This window comes from Furipterus horrens, unplaced genomic scaffold (assembly GCF_987537825.1).
Source record: "Furipterus horrens unplaced genomic scaffold, mFurHor1.1.pri manual_scaffold_4, whole genome shotgun sequence".
NCBI lineage: Eukaryota > Metazoa > Chordata > Mammalia > Chiroptera > Furipteridae > Furipterus > Furipterus horrens.
The window spans coordinates 81,489,347-81,512,253 of NW_028327174.1; the positions used below are offsets into that span (position 1 = coordinate 81,489,347).

The 22,907-nt window shown below is 35.9% G+C and overlaps 1 pseudogene; it reads left to right on the forward strand.

The window, feature by feature from the left end:
• LOC150012291 (SWI/SNF-related matrix-associated actin-dependent regulator of chromatin subfamily A member 2 pseudogene) overlaps positions 1 to 19,953 on the forward strand; it is a 31,623-nt pseudogene extending 11,670 nt beyond the window's left edge.
• Positions 19,954 to 22,907: the final 2,954 nt, after the last annotated feature.

Consider the following 22,907-nt stretch of genomic DNA (forward strand, 5'->3'; position numbering starts at 1 on the left):
AGGACAATTCTAAAGGATTTGTGGTTAATTAGATTTAGTTTCCTAAAAGAGAGTAAGGACTTACTATTAGCCAATGCTTGATTAATCAGGCAATTGATATTGCCTTTAACCAGAACAGAGAATTTAAAAGACAATTAAAGTGCTAGGAAGCTGGAAGCTGAATGTGTTTTTAAAGACATCTCTTTTGGGTACACAGTAGTTCTGTTATAATGGTACTGAGTACCTTATAATAAAAGTTCTAAATGTAACAGAGTTTAAATGTTCTGGGTTTTTACATAGAAAAAAATTATTTAAACTACTCTGTAATAAAGATAGGACAATTCTAATTTAAAGTTGGTATACCATAATCTAATTACATTTATCAGTTCTGTCAAATACATAATAACTTAGAATAGTTTTGTTTGTTGTAGGAAATATAGCCAGGAGAATAATATTTCCTTTGAAAATAACAATATTTAGGGATTTAGAAATTGATTTCAGGGCTTTTTAAATTTAATAAAGCATAAGTATTGGTGCTTTTTTGGACTAAAACTAATTTGCAGAAATTAAAGGAAGAAGGAAACATAATGGCATATTTTTTCAAGGAAAAGCAGTGCTCAATCATATTTAATGATTGAGTCACTTTAATGTTATGCCTATAAAGAATTTGGGGATATGTGTAAAACATGAGAATTCAAAGTGAGTCAGAAGAGGATATATTGTGTAATGAAAGCTTTACCAGCAATTTTTCTCTTCCATTGCCTCACATGCCCTTACACTGAGCTTAATTGTCATTTTGTAATCTTTTAGTTATTTGCACATACTTCTCTTATGAGTAATCCTTAAGCATTGTATCTCCCGCCCAGCTGAATAGATTACTAACTTCTGCTTTTCTTTTCATCGTTTAGATTCTCTCTTTATTTGATAATGCCAGGGATTACCATTTAATGACCCCTTTCCATCCATCTGCACAGTTCTGCCAATTTCTGATTATGAAAGGTATGATAAAAGTAAGAAGTCAAAAAACTAGCATTGACAGGATGAACTGGGAGAGACTGAGGAGATTCAATTGAAAAATAGTACTAATTCAAAAACAAAATAAGGAGCACTGTATCAGTCAGTTATGTCACAATAAGGTTGTAAAAACAAATGATTCCCAAACTCAGTGGCTTAAACCTATAATTATTATTATTATCATATACATATGGGGTGTGTAAAGGGACAACAAAGCCAATGACTCTCAAACCAGCAGGAGATCGGTATCGGTATCGGTATCGGCAGCCGTCCGTCTCGAGAGATGATGATGATGGTGTAGCTTCTTAAGAGTCTATCTGCACCGCCGAGAATGGCTGTGCAGTCCGACTCGGGAGTGACACGGTATCTGTCTCCTCCCGTGTTGAATCGACATCTTGCGATGACGCTGGAGTGTCCTCTCCAGTGGAGCTGAAGCTACAGAGCCTGGGCAGGGTGATATGGAGGGTCTGCTGTTGCCCATGCAGCAGACCCCCCCTCTCTTCGCAGCTGAAGGGTCCAAGGGAAAGACGGAGTCAATACAGCTTGGCTTCAGGTGCGCCGCAGGAGTTGCCTGTGTTGACTACAACGTCAAACCGCCTTAGGGACTCCGGCTCCGGATTTTCTGTCGGGGTTTACTCCCTTAGCCTTTCCCCTGAAGAGGTATGCCGCAAGGCAGCGGAGGTTTTTTGGAGTCAGAGTTTTCCTTCTCTGATGTGCCCTGACTGGAAGATCGAACCAGCGACACTTAGCTCGCAGGCCGACGCTCAATCCACTGAGCCAAACCAGCCCACCGTAATAATACACCATAACAAAATCAAATTTGTGAAGCAAGGCTCAAATTTAAGAGGCTTGAAATTAATAAGAGTATGGTCATTAACCACAATAGAATTAAATAGAAATAAAAAACCAAAAAATCCACTAAGCAATAAAATTCTAAACCTTTGTGTCAAAGAAGACATCAGTGGAACTTTAAAAATAGTTTCAACTAGCCCTAGCCTGGTTGTTTGGTTGGCTGGTTGGAGCGTCATCCCAGCGCACCACGGTCGTGTGTTCCGTTCCTGTCAGGGGCATACAGGAATCAACCATGGATGAGTGCAACAGCCGGTTCATGTTTCTCTCTCCCTTCCTCTCTCTCTAAAAGTCAATTGAAAAAAATTAATATCTAAAAATAGTTTCAACTAAAAGATAGTGAAAATACAACGTAACAACTTATGAGATGCAGCTGAAGTAGTGTTTAGAGGGAAACCCATAGCTTTAAATGGTTAGAGGGAGACCCATAGCTTTAAATGCATGTATTTGTAAAAAAAAAAAAAAAAAAGATTTAAAATCAGTAATCTAAATTTACACAAGGAAATTTTAAAAAGCATATTACCATGTGGAGGGAGCAGGGGGTATACAGAAACTATTCTTTCTGCTCAGTTTTGCTGTCAACTTAAAACTGCTCTAAAAAATAAAGGCTATTAAAAAATTAAAAGCCCTCACCTATATAATCAAATGATCTTCAATAAAGGTGCCATGATGACTCAATGGGGAAAGAACAATCTCTTAAACAAATAGTGTTGGGAAAACTAGATATCCATATGCAAAAGAATGACTTTGGGCCTTTTCTTACATCATATACAAGAGTAACTCAAAATGGATTAAAGACCTAAACATAAGACCTAAAATTATAACTGTCCTAGAAGGAAACATGGGGAAAATCATCAAGACATTCATCATCATCATCGGCAGCCATCCGTCTCGAGAGACGATGGTGTAGCTTCTTAAGAGTCTATCTGCACCACCGAGAATGGCTGTGCAGTCCGACTCGGGAGTGACACGGTATCTGTCTCCTCCCGTGTTGAATCGACATCTTGCGATGAAGCTGGAGTGTCCTCTCCAGTGAAGCTGAAGCTACAGAGCCTGGGCAGGGTGATATGGAGGGTCATTGGACTTGGCAAATATTTCTTTATAATGAGTCCAAAAACACAGGCACAAGAACCATATATAGACCAATAGGAATACATCCAACTTTTGTGCATCAAAGGATAAGCAGAATAAAAAGGTAACATGTGACATGTAAGTAATATTTGTGAATCATATATATGATAAGGTATCCAGAATATATAAAGAACTACAACTCAGTAGCAAAGTATCAAATAACCTGATGAAACAAAGGACTTGAATAGACTTTTCTCCAAAGATGATATACAAATGTCTAACAAACACTTGAGAAGATTCTCAACATCACTAGTCATCAGAAAAATGCAAATAAAACCCACAAGATATTGCCTCATATCCATTAGGATGGTTACTATTTTTTAAAAAAAGTGTGAATGAGGACGTGGAAAAATTGGAACCTTTATGCATGGTTGTTGAGATTGCAAAATGGTGCAGCCTGTATGGAAAACTGTATGGAGGTTCTTCAAAATATTGAGAATACAACTACCATATGATCCAGCAATCCCACTTCTGGGTATATATCCAAAAGAATTGATAGGAGGATCTCAAAGAGATATTTGTATACACATATTTATAGCACATATGAACACTTGTGTTCATTTATCATAGCCAAGGAATAGAAACAACCCACATGTTCATGGACAGATGAACGGAATATTATTCTATCTAAAAAGGAAGAAAATCCTGTCACATGCAATAACATGGACAAACCTTGAGGATTTTATGCTAAGTGAAATAAGCAGTCGCAAAAAGACGAATACTGTATGATTCCACTTATATGAGGTAGCTAAAGTAGTCAAATTCATAGAAACAGAAAGTAGAATAGTGGTTACCAAAGAGTGGGGATAGGAGGAAGGGGGAATTGTTGTTTAATGGGTACAGAGATTCGGATTTGCAAGATGACAAAGTTCTGGAGATCTGTTTCACAACAATGTGAATATACATAATGCTTCTGAATTATGCACTTAAAAATGGTTAAGGTGGATTTTGATTGACTGTCTGGTTCAGTGGTTTGGGCATTGTCCCCCAAAGCAAAATGTTGCTGATTCGATTCCCAGTCAGGGCACATGCCTGGGTTGTGAGTTGATATCTCAGTCAGGATGCATGCCTGGGGTGTGGGTTCAGTCCCTAGTCAGGGCATGTGCATGAGGCAACCAGTTAATGGTTCTCTCTCACACTGATATTTCTCCCTCCATTCCCCTCTCTCTAAAAATAAAATCTTAAAAAATGGTTAAGATGTTAAATTTTATCTTGAGTAGAAAGAAGGAAAAACAAAAATAAGAACAGAAGTCAATAGACTAGAAAATAGGCAAACACAGGAGATGAAGAAATCCAAAAGATGGTTATTTGAAAAGGTTAATATAATTGATAAGCCCCTAGCAATACTGATAGAGAAAATAAGGAAAAAATGCAAATTAACAATATTAGAAATGAAAAAGAGGACATCACTTAAGATCCTACAGGCATCAAAAAAATAGTAGAGAATATATGAACAACATTTATGCCCCTAAGTTTGATGACTTACGGGAAATAGAAAAGTTCCATAAAACAAAACTTCCTGAAATGAACGTAAGAGGAAATAGAACATCTGAACAATTCTACATCAGTTAAACTGACCTTCCCATTCCCAAACACTTATAGGCCATAGAGTTCACTGAATTCTACCAAAATGTAAGGAAGAAATAATACAGTCTTAAAAAATTTAAGTTGTTTAAAATATATTTTATTGATTATGCTATTATACTTGTCCCAACTTGCCCCCTTCCAACTGGTACTGCCATTCCCTCCAGCTATCCCGCCTCCTTAGTTCACATCCACAGGTCATGAATATAAGTTCTTTGGCTACTCCTTTTCCTATACCATTCTTAAATCCCCTATTTTGTACCTATCAATTTGTACTTCTTAATCCCTATATCTTTTTCCCCATTCTCATCCTTCCCCCTCGCAATGGATAACTCTCCAAATGATCTCCATATCTATGATTCTGTTCCTGTTGTACTTGTTTGCTTAGTTTGTTATTTAGATTCAATTATTGAATCTTTGCCCATCAGGCTCTCCAGGATTTCATTCTAACCTTGCAGCTCATTAAGATAATTGTACCACCTGGCTTCTGATGGCTGAGGCTATCACCTGGCCTCTATTATTCTGGGGCCTTATTATTCCCATTGCTATTAGTAAATCCAGTTCTGTAACATCACTACCATCAACCCTGCCCTTCAAAGGAGTTAATACTGGTAGCTCAGAGATGCTGTCGCTTTCACCAGCATATCTTCATGGTTTGGCCTTCCTGAAGAACAAAGTCATCTAGAGGAGATAATAAACAGATAAATCATGGAAAAGGGGCCAGGAAATGACATTCCACATCTCCTCACACATATCTCTGGGATCAAACAGAGGAAATTATCATCACCAAACACAGAGAAATGGGAAGAGATATCTAGGTAACTTTGCAGATAAGTTGGAGATAGACCTATAAGTAGATTACCCTTAGTAATCACACCCTTAGTTAAGTAGTTAACCGCATTAGATTGTGAACCTGGATTAACCAGTAATGGAGAAATGGGGGAGAAAGAAAGGGGAAGGGGAGCTAATCGCGTTAGGGAGGGGAGTTAACCGTATTAATATATAAAACCAGTTTTCTTTGTCTACTTTATGCACACATTCTCCTGGCTGGTGGTGCGCCCGACTCTGCAGACTCTTGAATAAACACCTTGCTTTGCTGCTCAAGTCCTGTGTCCTGGTGTTTTATTGTGAGCATTTCTCACAGGTGGTCAGAAATTACCTTATTTAGATTGGTCTGCCTCTATTGGTTCTAAGCTTCATTCAAGCCTGTTTCAGACATCACTCGCCCCCTTTAGACCATTAAGTTACAAGGTGTGTTTTTCCTGGCAAGAGGCAGAATTTGGACTGGCTCACTTGTATCAACTGCCCACATTCTATGAACCAAAGCAAGTCACTTGACCAAACCCTGTATAATGGGGCAGGGAATAATATTTCTCCTATATGTTGGGGAAAGGACTGCATATTATAAACAATAATCTAATACAACCCAGTCACTTAAACAATCTAGAATATTTCTGTAGCTAGTCTTCATTCTAGTTTCACAGCTGTGTATTTCCATATCTCGTTGTCCCCCAGGTACCTCAACTTCTCAGTCCTTGGCAATTCCAGTCTTGCCCAATGGCATGTTTTAAAAACCTTGCATTTGTAGGTATGGCTTCGCCTAGTTCCTGAATCATCAATAATATAAAAGGCAATTTATTAGTCATGTCATTTGTATTAAGTCTTGCTGTAGAAAATAAATATCATGGTGCCTGGGATAGGATCTGTAGGCTTCTAGAGCATGGACCTCTTTTCCTCTAAAAAAATGTTTGCAGGATGTAAGTAGCTTTTAAACTAGTATTCTGCATCAATTTTTCTAAGTGCCAAAAACAACAGTTTATCTTAAAGAATGCATTGTGTAGTATAAACATTTTAACAATATCAATTCCAAATTCCAATCCATGAACATAGAATATATTTGCATTTATTTATTTATTTCTATTTATTTATTTTTCCCCTTTGCTCCCCTCTGCCCAGTACTTCCCTTCTGTCCAGCAATCCCACACCCCTTAGTTCATGTCCATGGGTCATGCATATAAGTTCTTTGGCTTCACCCTTCCCTATATTATTCTTAACATCCCCCTGTCTATTTTGTACCAGCCAATTGTGCTTCTTAGTCCCTGCACCATTTCCCCATTTCTCCCCCTTCCCCCTCTCAGCTGATAACCCTCCAAATGATCCCCATACCTATGATTCTGTTCCTATTCTGATTTGCTTAGTTGGATTTTGTTTTTATTTTTTAGATTCAGTTGTTGATAGTTGTAAGTTTGTTGTCATTTTAATGTTCATAATTTTGATCTTCTTTATCTTAAGTAAGTCCCTTTGACATTTCACATAATAATTCCTTGGTGATGATGAACTCCTTTAGCTTTACCTTGTCTGGGAAGCACTTTCTCTCCCCTTCCATTCTAAATGATAGCTTTGCTGGGTAGAGTAATCTTGGTTGTAGGTCCTTGCTTTTCATCACCTTGAATACTTCTTGCTAGTCACTTCTTGCCTGCAAAGTTTCTTTTGACAAATCAGCTGGTTGTCTAATAGGCACCCCTTTGTGGGTAACGCTCTGCTTTTCTCTTACTGCTTTTAAGATTCTCTCTTTATCTTGAACATTTGGCATTTTAATTATGATGTGTCTTGGTGTGGTCCTCCTTGAGACATGCTTCCTGGACCTACACGTCCATTTTCCTTCATTATTTTCTCACACACATTTCAATTTCTTGCTCTTCCTCTTCTCCCTCTGGTACCCCTATTGTTTAGATGTTGGCACATTTAAAGTTGTCCCAGAGATTCCTAAGCTTCTCCTCATTTTTCCAATTCTTGTGTCCTCATTCTGTACTGGTTGACCGTTTTTTTCTTCGTTATGTTCCAGATCATTTATTTGAACCCCAGTTTCCTTCCCTTCACCATTGTTTTTGTGTGGATTTTCCTTCGTTTCATTTATCATAGCCTTCACTTCTTCCATTATGTGTTTGCCATACTTAAGCATATCTGTCAAGCCTGTGAGCATCTTTATCACCAGTGTTTTGAACTCTGCATCTGTTAGGTTGGCTATCTCCTCATCACTTAGTTCTCCCACTGGAACCTTGATCTGTTTCCCCTGTTAGGCCATACTTCTCTGTCTCCTTATCTTGACAGGCTCCTGTGTTTGTTTGCCTCTGTTTCTTAGGGTAGAGCTGTCGCTTCTGTTACATTCTAAGGGGTGAAGCCTTAGATCTGCATTTATTTATGCCTTCTTTAATTTCTTTAATCAGTATCTTCAAGGTTTCAGTGCACATATCTTTCGCCTCCTTAGTTAAATTTATTCCTAAGTATTTTATTATTTTGATGCCATTATCATTGGGATTATTTTCCTTATTTCATATTTGGACAGTTCATTTTTAGTGTATGTAACTGATTTTTGTCTGATTTTGTATCCAGCAACTTTATAGAATTTAACTATTAGTTCTAATGTGTGTGTGTGTGTGTGTGTGTGTGTGTGTGAATCATTAGGGTTTTCTATATATAAGATTATGTCACCTAACAACAGACAATTAACATTTTCCTTCCTATTTGGATGCCTTTTTAATTTCTGTTTCTTGACTAATTGCCCTGGCCTAAATTTCTAGTGTTATATTGACTAGGAGTGGCAAGAGAGCACGTCTTTGTCCTTTTCCCAATCTTAGAGGAAAAGCTTTCAGCGTTTTACTGTTGAATATGATGTGAGCTCTTGGTTTGTTATATATGACTTCTATTATGTTAGATAGATAGATAGATAGATAGATATTTTAAATAATTTATTTGTTTGTTTGTTTGTTTATTTTTGGAGAGAGGGGAAAGGAGAAAGAGAGGGAGAGAAACATTACTGTGTGGTTGCCTCTCACTTGTGCCCCCAACTGGGGACCTGGCGTGCAACCTAGCCATGTGCACTGACTGGGAATCGAACCAGTGACACTTGGCTCGCAGGCCGATGTAGATATATATTTTTATATACTTAATGTGATGAACATTTTTAACATGAGCAATGTTGAATTTTGTCAAACACCTTTCTGCATCTATTGAGATGTCACATGATTTTTATCCTTCCCCTATCAATATAGTGTATCACTTTTATGGATTTGCATACATTGAAATATTTTTGCATTCCAGAAATAATTCACACTTGATTATGGTGTATGATCCTTTCTTGTGCCAATGTATTGTTTGCTAGTATTTTGTTGAGAATTTTTGCATCTCTGTTCATTAGCGATATTGGCCTCAATAAACTGGAAAAAAACACATTTTTATATACCAGAACAACACAAATAATATTAAAGGACAATTAAAAATAACTAATGTATTGTTGGTGCAATGACAAGAAACAAAATCATTCTCAGTCTATTTTATTTAATCAATAAATATAATTGAGAACGTAGGTTATGAAAATTTTATTCTAAATTCAAGATTTCAGTGGGTTAAGAAAGAAACATTTTAACAAGAAGCAGACTTGGAATCTGGAAATAAAAGGCAAAACAAATGATAATGGCAATAATTAAATACTGATTTGGTTTGGTTTTCAACTTTAACATACTCTGCTCTGCAACAAGCTATATATTACTCCATATCCAAGTCTACAAAGTCAAAGTGCAGATTTTTTTTTTTAAACCTATCAAGCCCTGACCAGTGTGTCTCAGTTTGTTGGGCATTGTCTTACAAAGTGAAAGGTCATCGGTTTGATTCCTAGTCAGGGCATATGCCTGGGTTGTGGCTTCATCCCTTGTTGTGGTGTCATATGAGAGACAACCCATCAATGTTTCTCTCCTCTTTCTCTCTCTTTTTCCCCCTCTCAAAACATAAATAGATTAAATCTTTATTTTTAAAAACCTATCAAAAATACCAGCCAAATCCATGACCTTTTTTAAAACCTCATATTTCAATATTAAAGATTCACTTACTTATTTAAATTGATGAGGAAAAATGTTCCTATATTCTTTAACTTAGAATATTGGTGTTTTACCATATGGCCAATGCATATTTGAAATGTTTATAATATTAAATCCTAGATAAATCTTGCTTTATATTTGAAATTTTAAAGTCAAAAGTTTTCTCTATTTCTTTAGAAATATCTAAAGTCAAAGGCACAACCAATTGTGCTTTTACAGAAAGATATATAGTGTTCAGATAAAATATAAATATAACAATAAACTTTATTCTCTGTTTAGTGGTAAAGGTTAAGTACAACTTTTCTCTTCTTCCTGAGAACACCAAGGCATAAAATTGGAAAAGTATGTCTATATAAAAATAAATACAGAACTGTAAGCCCATCAGTAATAAGTATTATCCTTTACTATCAAAAGAATGGACATTTCATGGAGTAATAATAAAGTAACTTACAGTCTGTAAGTGACGGAATACATCTAATAGTTGCTTAGTTTGTGATATGAAAAAAGTTGACTCAGGCAATTTAAAGGAATAATTAGCTGCAGAACCAAAAGTAGCAGTTTTATGTTTTGCTGGTTTGTCTTTCTAAAGAAATGATTGATGTAAATATAGTACATTTAAAGTGGCTTTCCAACCTCACTATATTTAATTACTAAAGATATTATTTATAATAATATTATTTAAAAGGAAGAATAAAATGTAACTTCTGATATATCACACCTTTAAAAACTATAGTTCTAGCAGAAAACTTTTTTCTGCTTTTTAGAAATATTTCTTAAAATGAGAAACCTAATATAATAGGAAGTAGGCCAAATAAAGAGATTTGATAAAGCATTTTATCATTTAAGACATAATTTACTCAAAAAATTTAAAAATTTAAATTTTGTGTTAAAAATTGATTAGAAAGATTACTAATTCACATAAGAACTGGCTTATTATCATACCAGCTGCTGAAAAATTTGTGAAACAAATTTCATGCTGGCAAGCAGAACTGTGGGCTCTCTGAGATATAAAAATATCTACAAGCATAAAACATGTTCTATGCAATTAGAGAAATACAGACCCAAATTTCTGAGGATATCTTTTGTGGATGATTTTCAGTCTCCGTGAAGATGGGAAGTTATAAGGCAAGGTTATCTGACAAAGATGATGTCCTGAACTAACCTGACCTATTTTTAGATAAAAGTATTATTACAGATAAGGGTACAAGGTCACTTAAACTTAATGAATTGACTTGCTAACGATGTAGATGTTCAGTAAATACTTTTCAAAATAAAGTGGAATCAATGAGTATTTCAGATTTTATTTCAAAGTGTTCTTTTTTGTTTGTAAAATGATCTTTAATTGAAATATTTTCCTTTGTGGTTCTGAACTAGCCTGGCATTCCATTACACTACCATTAATGTCATCTATGATGTCATGAGGGTGGCAGCCATCAACATTGCAGCCCAGAGAATTCTCTAGCTAAAGATGGGTGCTGCATCTGTTGACAATCCCATCAAAAGTGATATTTCCATTAAACTCAAATCTTTTTGCTTCTTTCTGTCTTGTGGTGGTTCTTTGAGGGCTTTGATGATCAGGGAGAGGCAGAAAGCACTATCTCATTCTGGGCCCGTCTATTCTGAATGGTCATTTTCATGGTCATCCTCAAACCCTTCCAATCATGGATTGCTTTGACAATATCATCACAAACATTTTTGAGAGGCCCAGAAAGTCCATCTTGGGGGACAGGGCAGATGTGGCACCACCTTCCCCACCAGTGCACCTCAGATATACCACTTTGATCTCCTTGGGGTCAAAACTTCCTTGGCATGGTAGAGGCAACTGGTTTTGGATGAACACAGATTCATGACAACTGAATAGAGTTGTACCTTAACCTCCTCCAAAAAACCAAAAGCTATTTCAGAGTCATTATATCCATTGTTTTGAGAGAGTTAAGAATTTTGAAACATTTCCATGTGGTTCTACTTGAATTATTTTCCACTAGGTATTGAATAATAAAATATCTTTATACCAAACATTTCAGTTTTTTGTTTTTTGTTTTTTTTTTGCTTTCAAATTTTGACTGGCAAAATAAATAAATAAAATTTTAAAATCTCACAAACTGATGCTGTTAAAATAGTTTTGTGATTTGTAACACATTACTATCTGTACTAAGAAGGCTGTTAAAAGTGAATTTTTAGAAGAAAAAATATAAAATTATCCAATGAACTTGCATTTTAAAAGAGCAGATACTTCAAAGGTACTTTCTTTTTTTTTTTTTACTGACCTCTGTTCTATTTCTAAGTATACTTTATTGATATGTCCTTACAGTTATCCCAATTTTTCCCCCTTTGTCCCCCCCTGCCAGGTACCCCACTTCCTTCCAGCAATCTCCCCTGCTTAGTTCATGTCCATGGGTCATGCATATAAGTTCTTTGGCTTCTCCATTTCCTATACTATTCTTAACATCCCCTTGTCTATTTTGTACCAACCAATTATGCTTCTTAATCCCTGTACCATTTCCCCATTTCTCTCCCTTCCCCCTCCCAGCTAATAACCCTCCAAATGACCCCAGTACCTATGATTCTGTTCCTATTCTGGTTGTTTGCTTTGTTTGTTTGTTTTTTTAGATTCATTTGTTGACAGTTGTGAGTTTGTTGTCATTTTACTGTTCATAGTTTTGATCTTTTTCTTAAATATGTTTGTTTAACATTTCATGTAATAATGGCTTGGTGATGGTAAACTCCTTTAGCTTTACCTTGTGTGGGAAGCGCTTTATCTGCCCTTCCATTCTAAATGATAGCTTTGCTGAATAAAATAATCTAGGGTGTAGGTCCTTGCTTTTCAACACTTTTAAATACACCTTGCCAGTCTCTTCTTGCCTGCAAACTTTCTTATAAGAAATCAACTGCTAATCTTATGGAAACTCCTTTGTACATAACTCTGCTTTTCTCTTACTGCTTTTAAGATTCTCTCTTTATCTTTTACCTTTGGCATTTTAGTTATGACGTGTTGCTCTGGCTGGTGTGGCTCAGTGGATTGAGAGCCAGCCTATGAGCTGAAAGGTTGCTGGTTGATACCTGGTCAGGGCACATGCCTAGGTTGTGGGCCAGGCCCGGAGTTGGGGGCATGTGAGAGACAGCCAATTGCTTCTCTCACACATTGATGTTTCTACCTCTCTTTCTCCCTCCTTTCCTGTCTCTCTAAAAATAAATAAATAAAATCTTTTAAAAAATAATTATGATGTCTCTTGGTGTAGTTCTCTGTGGGTCCAACTTGTTTGGGACTCTCTGTGCTCCTGGACTTGTATGTCTATTTCCTTTGCCAAATTAAGAAAGTTTTCTTTCATTATTTTTTCAAATAAGTTCTCAATTTCTTGCTCTCCCTCTTCCCCTTCTGGCATGTGTAAGATTTGGATGTTGGCATGTTTGGAGATGTCCCAGAGTCTTCTCATTTTTTGAATTCTTGTTTCTTCTTTCTGTTTTCATTAAATGCTTATTTCTTTCTTATGTTCCAAATCATTAATTTGAATCCTAGCTTCCTTCCCTTCACTGTTTGTTCCTTGTAGATTTTCCTTTATTTCATGCAGTGTAAACTTCATTTCTTCCTTCATGTTGTTGCTGTACTCAATGAGTTCTTTGAGCATCCTGATTACAGTGTTTTGTACTCTACATTTGATAGGTTGACTATCTCCATTTTGTTTAGTTCTTTTTCTGGGGTTTATTTCTATTGTTTCTTTTGGCTTATATTTCTTTGTTTCCTCAATTTGGCAGCCTCCCTGTGTTTCTTTCTGTGTATTAAGTAGAGCTGCTTTGACTCCCTGTAAAAGGCACCTGTAAATTATGTGGGGTGGAGCATTAGGTAATTGCCAGGATGGGGCAACCCACTTCACTGCTTTGTGACTCTATGTAATGGGAAGACTTGGAGAGGGGCCTATGACACTGCCTGACTTCTGGGAATTTGTCCAGCATTTGCTCAATTTCTAGTCACTTTCCCCACTCCCCATATGCAACTGGCACCCTTCTAGCTGTTGGCCTGGTGTTAAATCCCACAGTAGCACGGTTTGCATATGTTTTAAGATCATGTGAGCCCTTTAAGCAAAGTTTCCTGAAAATTCAGCAGTTTCTTTGGCCACCCCACCTCTACTGGTTTTTACAGCTAGAAGTTATGAAGATTTATCTTCCTGGTGCTGGATCCCTGGGCTATGAGGTATGGACTGGGACTGGGATCACTCAACCCCAAGGTATCCCTCCTGAGTTTTATGTACCACTTGTGAACGTTGGACCGCCTGTGCCTGTTCTGCCTCCACTGCCACCTCTCCATGCCACACGTGTGTCCTTGCCTCTCCACCCCATCTCTGTGTCTCCACCCCTCATACCCATGTGGATGAATGTGACTTCTTTAAATCCTTGGTTGTTGGACTTCCATACAATTTGATTTTCTAACAGTTTTGGGTGTTGTTTTGAAATTTAGTTGTAATTCCATTTTGTTGTTGCACAAGGAGGCAAAATGTGTCTAGCTATGCCTCCACCTTGACCAGAAGTTTCAAAAGTATCTTTAAATTGAACTACTTATGTTACATGAAGTTCTACAAACACCTATCACCAATCATTTTGTCCCATGGCCTAAATATCTTTAATCTCTCATTTATAGTTATTAGTTTTGTGTTTATTTTTTAACTATAAAAATTCTTGTTCTAATCACATTGAAATTTAAATATTAATGTAAAGGCACATGTTAGCCTAACTTATATAGGCAAAATGTGGTTATCCCATTAATGCAAACAAAAATCGTCGCTTCTCTACTGAGTAGATATGTTATGCCAAAGTTCTTTCTGCATAATTCCTTACCTCCTTCAATTTCTTGATTAGTTACTTTCACCAATATTATGGGCTTTAGATTAAAATAACAAAAAAGAAAAATAGGCTATCATAGTTTACTTAATTTTCACTTCATAAATTTAAATCACAATTTGTGTCAAATATTTTTTACTTTAGGACAATATGTCTTCTCCAAGATCAATGCTAAAATGCATATTTCTCTCATGTAGAAGGTAAAAACAGGGCACATGTTTTCAATTTGTTGTCAGATTTGGGAGCTATGTCATTTGCTTTGTCTTACTATGTAGGTTGAATTATAGAGGTTATTAAACATTTCTGTTCATTGTGTACTATACATTAACATAAACTTTAAAAATTGTAAATACCAAAGGTAGTTATAATTTATTGCACTGATTTCCATGTGTTTATGAGAAGAATTATATCCAAGCATACTGTATTAATTGTTCCCAGGAATATCTTATTAAGTTAAACTCACATCTCTTTCATGGGGCAAGATTAGTCTTAAACTAATATTCCACTTTTTTTTCTTTTTCTTTTCCACATTTCTCTTTCACTGTTAGTGTCTCTTGAGTGAATATTTGCATCAAGAATACAAAGAATATTAAATTCTCTCACCATAATTATATTATGATTGATAAAAGAATTAAGTGAATTAACTTTTGTAATTATATTGTTTTATTAAAATATTTATGAGTATGTGTTGTCCTTAAACATATCAATAAATTCATATTATAATCACAGAAGAATTAATAAACAAGATAACTAAACAAATTTGGAAATTTTCATAAAACTTTTCCAAATCTTGATTTAAGAAACTTAATTCAAAAATATATACTGAGTATTTTGTAATGTTAAGACAGAATGAAAAAAAATTTGTACCTCATGCTCAAGCTACTCACAACCCACAAAGTAGAGTATATGCAACATTTTGAGGGAATATTTTAGCATTACATGACTATTTTGGCTCAGTGGATTGAGCGTCGGCCTGCGAGCTAAGTGTCGCCGGTTCGATCTTCCAGTCAGGGCACATCAGAGAAGGAAAACTCTGACTCCAAAAAACCTCCACTGCCTTGCGGCATACCTCTTCAGGGGAAAGGCTAAGGGAGTAAACCCTGACAGAAAATCCGGAGCCGGAGTCCCTAAGGCGGTTTGACGTTGTAGTCAACACCGGCAACTCCTGCGGCGCACCTGAAGCCAAGCTGTATCGACTCCGTCTTTCCCTTGGACCCTTCAGCTGCGAAGAGAGGGGGGGTCTGCTGCATGGGCAACAGCAGACCCTCCATATCACCCTGCCCAGGCTCTGTAGCTTCAGCTCCACTGGAGAGGACACTCCAGCGTCATCGCAAGATGTCGATTCAACACGGGAGGAGACAGATACCGTGTCACTCCCGAGTCGGACTGCACAGCCATTCTCGGCGGTGCAGATAGACTCTTAAGAAGCTACACCATCGTCTCTCGAGACGGACGGCTGCTGACGACATGACTATTTTACACTGTCATCTCAATCTAGCTCAGGTTTTATAAGAAAAAAAAATCAAATCAGGTTTAAATATTAATAAGCCTTCAAAAAGAAGCAGAAATAGGCTACTTCTATCTCTTCTCCTTCCATCTCCCTGGTATGAACCACCATCTATCTTGCACCTATTTTATTCCAATGGCCTCCTAACAAGGTGACCTAATTCTGGAGTTGTCCCTCTACACACTATTTCTAATAGCAACCAAAATAATACTTTGAAAATGGAAATCATATCTTGTCACTCACATGCTTAAAAACTGTAATGGCTCCCCATTTTATTCAGGGTAGAGTTATATTCCATAAAATGATCTATAAGGTCATCTACGATATGCTCTCCAAACTTCAGCAAGCACACTGCACAAGTTTACATGCAATTCCCCCTTGTTTTTCCCCTTTGTTCACTCAGCTCCTGCCAGTTTGGCTTCCACTATGTTTTCAAATCCTCCAGGCATGCTTTACTCTTAATATGGTCTTTGCAATGGATTTTCCTCCTGCCTGGAACACTTTTACTCCATATATCTGCAAATCACTGCCCTTATCTCCAACACTGCTCAAGTATCCTTGACTGTACTCTCCTTTTTAAAAATATAATCTTTATTCTATTTTTTCCATTGCCATTAATCTCCTTATACTCCCCTCCCCCCAGCAATCACCGCACTGTTGTCCATGTCCATGAGTCCTTTTTCCTTTTTGCTCAGTCCCTCAACCTACTAACCTCCTCTCCCTCCTGCTCTCTATCTATGAGTCTGTCCCCATTTTTCTTGTTATTTCAGTTTGTTCATTAGATTCCACACGAATAAAATCATAAATTGCATCCTACTCCTCAGCTCTGACACTTTCAAGTCTTCTTACTCTGATCTAAGTATTGTTATGCCACAGCAGTTATTACATTCTAATAAACTATAATTATTTCATTATTTATGTTTATTTTTTTAAACACATAAAGCTAAAATTCTTTGTGTTGCCTGATGATATATCTTTTTTTTAAATATTTTATTTATTTACTTTCAGAGGGAGGGAGAAAGAGAGGGAAAGAAACATTGATGTGTTACATGGATCAGCTGCCCCTTGCATATGCCCCTACTGAGAGGAATCCGCAACCTAGGCATGTACCCCAACCCAGAATTAAACCAATGACCCTTTGCCTTGTTGGATGACACCCAACATAACTGAGCTTCACCAGTCAGGGTCTGATGATATTTCTTAAATATGTAAAGCAATGTAGGACTCACAATAAGAGCTTAATAAAAATGTGTGGGGTAAATAAACAAATGATTATATGAACAGATAGGAAATGCTAGGCTTTTTTCTAAAAAGTTCAATTTTTATTAAAATGGAGGTCCCCTATATTGTGTTTAGATTTTTGTTTATTTTTTATTCTTTCATTTTCAGTTTTAAGCTTTTGCTAGAAAGACAAAAATACCATCACAATGTATAAAGAAAAAGCAAGAATAATGATAGGAAAATTATCATTGACTTTCTCTTTCTTATTTTTGATCAAATATGGAAGTTAAAAGTTAAAGTCTAACTATTTTGCTATTTTCCATTGAAAAATAAAATATCCTTTGTGATGCTATATATTGGGTAAATTATTAGTCTGCCCTCTCAGCAGGAATATCAAATTCTGGGCTTTGGGCCACTTTTTGAGAGGGGAACAATTTTTGTAGGTTTTATGGAAATAACAGGGTAAGCATCTTCTCCCTTTTAATGAAAACAGACCTCTGCATACTTGGTTTGTTCTCATTTCCCCTTTACTAGTGCTGGCACATTTTTTTCCTGCCAGAACATACACCATGGATATATGCCTACATGTATAAACTGAATTATGTGAATTCACTTCTATATTAACAAAAACTCTACTTCTTTCTCTACTACCTACCTAAATAAATAAATATCAGAATGCTAATGTAGTAAATACTTTTATATCAAATCTCACTTATTTTCATAACAATATTTTAAAATTTACAAACATTGATTCTTTGCCTACCTATAAAAACAATGTAGTAACATAAGTAATAGATAGAAAAACATCAGAGTTTTGGCACTGAATAAAGAATTACTACTTGGTTGAATTCTGAGCATACTTTTTTTTTTAAGTATATTTTATTGATTATGCTGTTACAGTCGTCCCTTTTGCCCACTATACTTAGTTTGGGCTGAGGGGAATATTTTAAGTTTCCTCCCTCAGACCTCTGGGCCCTTTCTGTCCAAGCCATTAGGATAGAAAAGATAAATCAGTTTTAAAGTGAAGCCCGAAGACCATGCCATACTTCACCAACCCAACCACTTAGTTCAGCCAAACTGTTGAGTCTCAGGAGGCAACGATGCAGACAGGATTAAGTGAGGCCTATACCTATAGACAATCACTCAGGTAATGAGATATTAGGCTTATGCATCTTCCGCCATCTTGGATCTCTCTAAGCATACTTTTTGAAAGAACATAAGGAGACAGGTCCAACTACTCCATACTTTTATTCTTTCATTTATTCAATTTTTAAAAAGTTATTGAACCCCATAACTCAGACAGTATAGTATATAGCAGTATTCAATGTAAGACATGGTCCTTGCTTAAAAATATATATCATCAACTTGTAAGAGAAGGAGAGATAAAAACGCAATTGGAGTACAATACACTGATTACCCTGGGCAGCCAAATGTAAGTAAAATTTCCATAGAGGAAATAAAATAAACATTTCACTCCTCTGAAACTAAAAAACCAATATTCACTAAACTTTAGGTCAATGAGTCTCATGTTTTGAGCATTCTATAATTTTGATTGTGTAATTTCTTCTTTGCCTTAAAATTATATAAGACTATGCATTTATAAACCAAATATTCCATGCTGATATCAACCTGCTATTTCTGGAATATACATTTAATGTCTCTTTGTGACCTCCAGCGCATTATCCCCCCTCCAGTGACTACAAGTCCTTTCCTAACTTGAGCCTTGGCCTCTACCACTCATGTTCTTCTTCCATATCTTGCTTTTTTCCTAAATTCAACAATCTCACTTTTCCAAGGACTAAACTGCTTTTGATTCAATAATGTGGAACCTCTTATAGCTTCTTCAAAACCAAACTAAATTTCATGCTTCTGAATGTTTGTGCATGACTGTTTTCCATGCCTAAAATACTATCAAAACTTTACCCCCTAGTAAACTCTGCCTGTACTTTAAAACTTTCTTATATTTATATTCTGTGAAGCCCTCCCAGAGGCCACAGAGTTATCCAATCCCCCTCTCACTTCTGGAATTTCATTGAAAACTTTTCCTTTTGCATTTATCACATCACATTTTAAATGTTGGCTCATTACCCGCTGTGTCTACCTGGCTGGAGCACCTTGAAAGTAAGAAAGAGATCAGCAATAAGTGAATCTCCTGATGACTCTGAGAGGACTTATTGCTAGAGGTCTTCAAAACAACCTACTCTTGAAGGCTACTAGCCTGCTGTTCCTTGCAGGAGATTCTTTGTGGAATTCCCTCTGCTGAGCAGCAGGACTCTTGGGGCTGAGGCCATTAAAGATGACAATTTGGAAAAAATGGAAGAGGAAGTATGGTTTAAGTGAAAAAAAAAAAAAAGAAATGTGGATAAATATCCTGCAAAAGAAGATGTGGAAAAGCTAAAGCTAAAAAGAGAAGAGGCCACCCTCCCTCTGAGAAACTGTTACCAAACCCTTGCCCCTGCAACTGACAAAGCAGATAAATGCTATCATCAATACTGTGATAAACTACAAAGATAGGTGTAAGGTGGAGAAGGTGCCCAGTAATCCTCAACTGGAAATAGAAGAAAACCATGCAGGGTGACAACTCAGTGAAGTCTTCATTCAGTTACCTTCAAAGAAAGAGTTACAAGAATTCTAAGAATTAAGGAAAAAAATTGTAATCATAAATACTGGCACCTGGGAGACCTGGAGAAAGATGTCAGGGTCTCTGCCATAATGCTCAGACGCTCAACTTGGACTCCATCGTCATGGCAGAAAATTGTCAAAGAGGAAGAGTGAGGATGAAAGCAATGAAGAGGAGGTGGAAGAAGATGAAGAATCAGAGTTGAAGGGAAAATCTGTTAAGGTGAAACTCAAGCTTGGTGAAAGAGATGTGAAAGGTTGGGACAATGAAAAAGGCAAGAAAAAGGCCAAATTGAGGATTAGTCAAATCTGGTGTGTGATTTCAACAGCAATGAAGAATAGGGTGAAAATGAACATTTGTTCTTGGTAGAACTGAATTCCTTCCTCCCCTCTTTCATTTCCACCCAATGTGTTTATTTGTCATATGGGTACTGGGTTCTTTCTATATCACCATTATCTATAAACCAGCTTTAGGATAGTGCCAGACAAACATATGAAATCATGGTGTAAAAAAGAAAAACACACATACAGACACACAAATATTTATAACATATTGTAACCAAATGAGCCTCAAAAATTCAAAGATTAAAAGAAACAAAATGAAGCTTTTGATGGAAAATATGTGGAAGAATAGTATATTACTATGGATGGGTCTCATTTGGTAATGGTTTGATTGTGCCTGGTTTTTTACCTGTTCAGATGAAAATATTTTTGTCTTTTTGTAGCACTAGTAACCATAAGACATTAAAAGTCACTGGTTATTTTATTTTTTATCAAACAATCTTAAACATTTTTATTTGTTTTATTTATTTATTTTTTAACACTGTGGTACATGTAAGCAACTTTAATAGGTGATGAATGTACAGTAGACTTCACCTGCATAGACATTTTTCCATTTTATGCACTATGATTTCAGAAATGCTTTTTTTAATTGCATAAGATTTATTTCTACTGTAAACATTGCTTATTTTGTTTGCTCCTGATTTTAAAAAAGTACCATTTTGTTGAAAATTGCAATCTATATAGTGCGTTGACTGTCTTTTTTGTCAACCTGATATTGTGTTACTAATGTGTATTGTCTCCTTCTCCCTACAGTGTACTTAACCTTTGCTTTCTTTGCACAATGTCTTTGATTGCAAGTCATAAGCCTGAGGCAAATAAAATTCCAGTAATTTCTAAGAATGAGGTGTTGGTGCTTTCCTAATAGAGAGATAATTTAGCTCAACAACAACAAAAGAAGAAAATAAAAGACATAACATTAATTTATATTTCCATTGTCTCTAACAGTATTGACATACAGTAGTTGTTAAATAAAGGTTAATTAATTCAAATGAATTTAACACCATTTTATAAGTTGTTCTTGATGTTTTTCATTTGTGCCAACAAACTTTTTTTAAGTATCTACATTTACCATTTGCCTTTCAATAAGAACCAGTTTGCCAGATTCTCCTAGCCTAAACTAACTGATAATTTTGTTAGACACATAGAAAAAACTACATTGACACATTAAGATTATTCTTTAAAACAGGAAGTATGCCTCAGAGAATGTGATCTCAGTATAGTTAACTTATTTTTCAAGCTTACAACCTGGATATAAATTAGATACAGCTAATTCTTTTTTATTATATTCTCAACCTGGAACCACTTTTAAAAACTATCAAGATTTATCTTTCGTTCATAACTCAAAAACAGGAAACTATGTATCTTTGTTTCCAGGTGTAGTACTACTAGCTACTCCATGAAACCCAAATTTTTCAAATACTGGAGTGTTCAGTCTGACAAAGAATATCTGTTGTTCTAAACAGTAAATATTAATCCTTCTATTCATAAGAAAAAGATTAATACCTGAATTGCCTAGATTTTTATTATTTGAGATGGGAAGAAAAATACAAAAACCCAGGAATATCACAATAAAAGTTGATCTTAATACTCTCTGTGTAGTATTGGCTTATTTCAGAGTTACATTTCTGCTAGCTCAGTGAGTTAACACATTGGTCCAGATTTATGTATCTTGGTTGCCTAGCAATATATGGACCATTCCTTAAAATGAAGGTAATTTATCTGCCACTAAGTAATGCTTTTATATTCATCAGTCATACCAGCAAAATAGTTTAACTACATTTGAATGTTTATTTCTAAGTTAGAGGTTTCTCTAGTTATTACAGTGATTGGTCTGGGTCGCAGTAGGGAAGGTAAGTTTTGAGGAAGAATTCCTTAATGTCCTCATATTTTAAAATTTGAAAGAAATCCTCATCTTGCTAAATTTTAGACTAATTTTAGTGGAAATAATAAAGTTAGTTTAGAATACAAAGTAAGTGACATGAACAATCTACAGCTGAATAATAACGCCAAGCAGCACCAAAACATAAAAACAAAGGGGTCACCCCTAGAATAAACTTTAAGAGAAGATTTATTCTACACTGGTTTAGTGTGGAAACTCATTTACAAAACTGGTAGGAATTATGACTTCCAACCTATTTTTATTCACCAGAGGACATAAATCCATAATAATGAAACAGCAAGCATCTGATCATATTTTTACCCTTAAATGTAGTTACCTTGGTTCCTGGAATTGAAAGCAATGTTTTATATTGTGGGCATCTGCCTGGAAATGAAAATAGACTAGGACTGTGTTAAAAAGACAGTTTCACTCATCAACATAACAGTATTAAGCAGATTTGGATTCTGTGAATTTGTTTCTTTTACTGTGTTAATATCATGATATCTAAAATTTCCTAAATTTACATCTGTAATTCTCATCGCCCTACCCAATTTCAAAAGAAATCGCTGCATGCTCTGTGTTCCTAGCCTTGTGTTTTCAATCCAGAAGCTAGAGTAATTTTATGAACCCATCGCCAACATTGTTACTGCTTAAAACTGGACACTGAGTGTGATATTATATGCAGGTATTTGTGGATAGCAACGTGGGTATTATAAAATCCAACTTCATTACCAGCCTTTAAGTCAGTATTGGAAAGTGAACAGATCTCAAATTCTCAACATCGTTTTCCATATACAAAACTACAAATACATAGATGTCACTCTGGTAGAAGTACATATTTGTCTATTAGAAATAGAGCTCTGCGAATGATGTTTGGTGAAAACAAATTAAGTGATTGATAATTAGATAGGGGCACAGGGTGAGGGGCAGATATGTTACAATTTTGTTGCCAAATCCAATATCCCTGAAAAAGATGGACTTACTAACAATACTATCTAGTACTTTTTGCCATAAGTATTTGTAGCCATGCTTTCCAAGTATATTTTTAAAACCCACAGCTAGCATCTTAACCCAG